Source organism: Phyllostomus discolor, chromosome 7 (assembly GCF_004126475.2).
Source record: "Phyllostomus discolor isolate MPI-MPIP mPhyDis1 chromosome 7, mPhyDis1.pri.v3, whole genome shotgun sequence".
In the NCBI taxonomy this organism is placed as follows: domain Eukaryota; kingdom Metazoa; phylum Chordata; class Mammalia; order Chiroptera; family Phyllostomidae; genus Phyllostomus; species Phyllostomus discolor.
In genome coordinates this window covers 25,020,801-25,026,336 of record NC_040909.2, presented here as the reverse complement: position 1 = coordinate 25,026,336, position 5,536 = coordinate 25,020,801, and the positions used below count along the sequence as shown (strand labels likewise).

Here is a 5,536-nt window from a genome sequence, read left to right as displayed (position 1 = left end):
TGTTATGTGTATTTTGTCATAATAAAAATTACAAGTAAATTTTAAAAACATGTCTGTAAATTGAATTCCCATCAAAAGGTAGGTTCTAGTTTTTCACCATTAAATAAGGGCTGGTCTTAGTTTTAGTGATTTATCCTCAGAGGCTATCTCATGAAAAGGGATACAGCTTCATCTAGCACTCTCTCTCTTTCTCTGTCTCAACATGTACTCATGGAACCTTAAGCCACATCATAAAAAAATTATACTGGAAAGATCATATCAAAAGAGTACATAAAGATTGAGAAACAAGCTGGAGTAGCCCCAACTGCTCAACCCCTACTCGATTGAGCCACCAGGCACCAGCAACTTTCAGACAGGTTAGTGAACAAGCATTCAGGTGTCCCAGTCGCCACTGCCTGATCCAACCACGTATAGAGACTCCAAGTGAAAACTGCCTAGCTGAGCTCAGTCAACTCCAGGACCATTAGAGATGATGGTGATGATGATGATGATTATGATGATGATGATGATAAATGTTCTTTTAAGTTTTGTTACATAATGATAAATAACCAGAATTATCTTCAAATCATCTTTTTTTTTCTGAGTGTCCTTCTCTTCATCAGCTATAAAAGTAGCCCATCTCTAAAAGTCCTTACAATTCCAAAATGTAGTGGAGAATCTACACTGAAGCTGAAGCTAATGCAGCTGAGTAATATTTGAAATAATTTTCTATGAGATTATCCCCATATTGTGCCTCTTTCCCTCCCTCTTTCAAAGCACAGACTTGCTGTCTAGCATTGCCTCAGGGGATGAATGCTACGGGACTGAAACCTGAAGATGTCTTGGCTCTTTGTTTCCCAGCCTTTTATAAAATCACATGCATTTTGGAGAGGTGAAAGGAAGGAAGCAAAATTGCATGTAGAAAGAAGCAGAATAGCATGAAAAAAAATAGTAGGAGGAGACAGACACCCTTCCCTAACCACAAGAAGATTCCTCTGGACTTCTTATAGTTTCCTTCTAAGGTTGAGATGGAAAAAAAGGAGAAAGATACCTGAAGGTCATGAAAGCAAAAGAAGCTGTGTGCATCTCCTTGGCAGCAGCCTAAGGAAGGAGTAACTCTCCAGAGAAGAATGTTATGTCTGGACAATGGGATTCTGGGAGGCCTTGAGAAAGAGTCCTATGTCCCAAACATAACATGAAGACCCAGAGAATGATCAAGCAGAAAGGATCTGAAAATAAAAATAAGTTGATTATAAAAAATAAAGAGATGTGATTTTCATTTATATGCTGCACAGTGAGTTAGAAGTAATCAGAGATATCTCAGGAAGTGATGAGCTGAGTTACCAGGATTTGGAGGAAAATTTTTGTCTGGTTTGGTAAAGGAGAGAAATTGTTATTGCCCAAAAGGATAATGAGGAAAATTCATGAGAAATGAAAAAAGAGAACATATCGTGTCTTTGAAGATGGTCCCTTTTCCAAACCATATAGGCTTCTGTAAAGACAAAATAAGGGGGATGAAAAAGTGTAAATGTGTGTGTGTGAGTGAGAGAGAGAGAGAGAATTGCTTTACTGTGGCTCATGAAAACACATCCATACCAGTGTCCATTTCATAAATGGCCATACAGTGTGGGGAACTAAGACCTTTTTACCTCTTATATAAAGAAAACAATTTTGCTGCAAGAAAGAAGTAGGAGGCAATACCGTTGAAGGTTAAGGAGGCACTAGTAGCAGTGACAAGGCGAGGGTTCTAGAACTGTGGACTGCATCAAGCGCAGAGGGGCAGGGCAGAAGATCCAGAAAAAATGATGAAACCTTCCTGGGGATCTCCGGAAACATTGAGATGAGACTTTGAGAGGCTGAAGTTTTTAAAGTATGCACATGGAGTCAAGATACCGAGGATATTATTTATTTGCCATAAAAGTGACACAATAGTACTTTTAGAGTAATACAGCCTGGGAAAAGTTGTTCCAAAATCAAATTTTTGAAATCTAGAACAAGCATTCTGAAACAATTCTATGATCTAATTGGCAATAACTAAGCCTCTGATAGACTACTGTGAAAATCTAATTCTATGATTCTTGGTAATTGCGAAATTAAGTTTAGTCAGAAAGCTTCATTTCCCTCTATTTCTTAAGCCATGATCTAAATAAACACTGCCTGAGAGAATTAATCTCTCTTTCCCACATGCGCAGACCGAAATTTTTTTTCTTCATAGTAGCAATGATCACAATCCTATTTGAGTTAGTCTTATGTTTGGGGCTGACTCCCCAAGGGACTGTGAGCTCCTGGAGAGCAGTGGCCTTGCCCCGTTCTTTACGTGCCTCTCACAGTTCTCCTTATAGAACTTTGTATATGATAATCATCCATTCATTGAAAACGTATATAGTGTATCTATTTTGTGCTCAGCACTCTTCTCAATAAATAATTCAGAGAATTGAAAATGAAAAGCTTCTCATTTGTGGTAACAAAACTATTAGGACAGCTAAGTTGTTTCTCCAATAATATTATTTAAGGGAAAAGTAGTTATAAAAAATCTGTCTTATCATGTTATTTATGACATTTGCCTCTATGTTTGTATATAAGAAAGATGGAGCTACAGTTTTCAGGTTTAGTGTTAACTCTGATGTTTATATGAGGGTTTTACAATAGATCTGTAAATTATGTTGAAATCATTCCTTTATCATGATTTCAATAATTTTTATACCACTGGAGTCCAATATTTTAAGTTTAGGAGAATTCGCTGATAAAATCGTTTGACTCTAACATGTGCAGAGTTTGGAAGTCATCACCCCTGTACTGACAACAAAACAGCTGAACAAACTTAAAATCAATTTTTCTTAGCTCTGTCAGAGACTTGAGGGTCACAGGACAAACCACTGGCCCCCAAACTGAGAGACAGAAAGATGGACATGGAGTTTCACAGCTTATGGGGAATATAAACCACTGCAGCCAGGAACTGGTAGGAAGACATAAATGGCACCTGACCAGTTGCGGGAGGCTGAGCATGGACTAGCTGAAGAGATAAAAAACTACTGGAGGCTCAGCATTAGGAAGCTCCCCTAACTCCTCAGAGTTTTATGCTCATGAAGTTTACCAGCTTCTCGCAGTGAAGATCAGAGACAAATCTCTGCTGCTTCTGGCAAAGGGCTAACAAAAGTAACCTTTCTGAAATATGTCCAGGGCATTGTATTCTCTTTAACAAAGACCTACCTTGAAAGGAAACCATTTTACTGGAACCTAATTGATGACATGTGGCAACAGAAATGCCCAACACTAGTTCTCTCCAGCTTTTCAGATGGGAGAGGGAAATGCACAACTCTGATGCCCTCAGACCTTCCTGTGTCAGCTAAGGAGTGTGGAGGTGGGGGAGCAGCTAAAAAGTACTTGTAAAGATCACAGGCTGGGGTCACAGGCTCACCAAAGACTGAGACCTAATAATAGGCTCCTAGAACACGTCTCCTTTATACCTACTGCCACATCAACTGAAATCTTGTATAATAAGAAGGAACTACATTTGAAAGAACAGCAAGGCTCAGATTCTAATTAAGAAAGGGTCTCTAGGGAAACCCAAAGGCAACATTGAACACAAAACCAAAGACACCAGAGGAAATTTTAACGTCGCACAGATACAGCAAACACTAAAGACAGCCTAACTCTTAGCCAAATAAATGTAAATCCTGACACTAAAGGTCTGTTCATCTCATTTTCTTACCCAATATACTATGTCCAACCTTCAGTATACAATACAAGCTGAACCCCATAGTCAAGACACAGAGTAAGTATCAGAACCAGATTCATAATTGACAAATATTTTGAAATCATTAGATCACAAATTTAAAGTAACTATAATCAATACATTAAGGGCTCTAAAGGAAAAAATAGACAACATTCAAGAACAGATAGTTGAGTGCAGAGAGATTAAAACTCTGGAAAGAATCAAAACTAAATGCTAGAAATAAAAGAAATAACAAAAATGAAGAATGCCTTTGATGGCTCCTCAGTAGACCGGATATAACTGAAGAAAGAATCAGATATAAAGACGATGGTGAAAACTTTCAAAAGCAAAGAGAAAAAAGACAGAGAAAAAAGAAGACATACACAAGAATTGTGGGACAGTTACAGAAGGTATAAGACACCTATAATAGAAATATCAGAAGGAAAAGGACTAAAGGAACAGAAGAAACCCTTGAAACAATAGTGCCTGAGAATTTTTCAAAATTACTGATGGACACCAAACCTCAGATCCAGAATTAGAAAACACCAGGTAGAATAAATCAAAATATATATTTCAAAAACTATATGTAGGCATATTATTTTCAAGCTGTGGGAAAAAGAAAGAAAGAGAGAAAGAAAAAAGGAAGGAAGGAAGGAAGGAAGGAAGGAAGGAAGGAAGGAAGGAAGGAAGGAAGGAAGGAAGGAAGGAAGGGAAAGAGAAAGAGAAGAAAAGAAAAGGAAAGGAAAGGAAAGGAAAGGAAAGAAGAAAAGAAAAGAAAAGAAAAAAGAAAAGAAAAGAAAAGAAAAGAAAAGAAAAGAAGCTCTGGCTTCTTTTGAAAGAAGCCAGAGCTACTGCACAGCAGGTGTCCTGACCCAGCCATCTCGAGCTTGCCAGCTCCTGAGGGCATTCCTGGACCCGGACCTACCAGTGATTGAGGTGAAGCCCGATGGGCTGAAGCAGCAGTTCTTCAGGATGTGATCCAGAGCTTTGAGAAGAGGGGCTTCAAGCTGCTGGAGATGAAGATGCTACGGGCACCAGAGAGCCCCCTGGCTGAGTACCATCAGGACCTGTAGAGGAAGACCTACTCAGCCCTCATCATCTACTTGAACTCTGGTCCAGTAGTGGTCATGGTCTGGGAAGGCCCCAATGTGGTCTGCACCTGAGGACCATGATAGGACATACAAACTAGGCTGCCCCTGCCCCATGCCACCATCCAGGAAGACTTCAGTGCCCACATCTGCAGATACCCTGAATGGTTGGCACAGAAGAACTGGCAGGAAAATGAGGCTCCCAGAAATGGTCTGGGCTGGCTGGTCCATGAAGTTGTGGGAACATCCTTTGTTTCAGTGCCTTGTGGGAAAGGCCTAGAGAGAGAGCCAGCTGTGTTTCAAGAGCAGCAAGCTGGTGGACTGGGCAGATGAAGGGCAACACAGGAACATCTGCCCTGCCTGAGCACTCAGGCTTCCCTCCAGGACCCCAGCAAACAACCAGGACCAGCTCCTTCTGTCAACAATAACTTGAGCTCATACCCATGCTCTGCCCATCTTTTCCAGATGACCACCTTGTCCATTTCCTGCCTTACCTCAGCCCAGAGGGGTTTGGACCACCAATGTTAACCGTCTTTCTGTATCCTAAGTGAGGAAGAAATTGAACCAAACCTTTCTGTTGGTACAGACAACCTTTGAGGTATCTCTAAAAGTGAGTTGTGGGACCTCCCCTTCACCAAAATGTGAACATTAGAATTCACTGTGCTATGAAAAAATAGAAGGGTGAAGAATAATATGTTATGCTAATATTAACCAAAGAAAACGGAAGTGGCTATATTAATAACAGATAAACTGG

The 5,536-nt window shown here is 40.0% G+C and overlaps 1 pseudogene; it reads left to right on the top strand.

Moving 5' to 3' along the window:
• The first annotated feature begins 4,670 nt into the window (after positions 1-4,670).
• LOC114501286 lies at positions 4,671-5,146 on the top strand (annotated as a pseudogene).
• Positions 5,147-5,536: the final 390 nt, after the last annotated feature.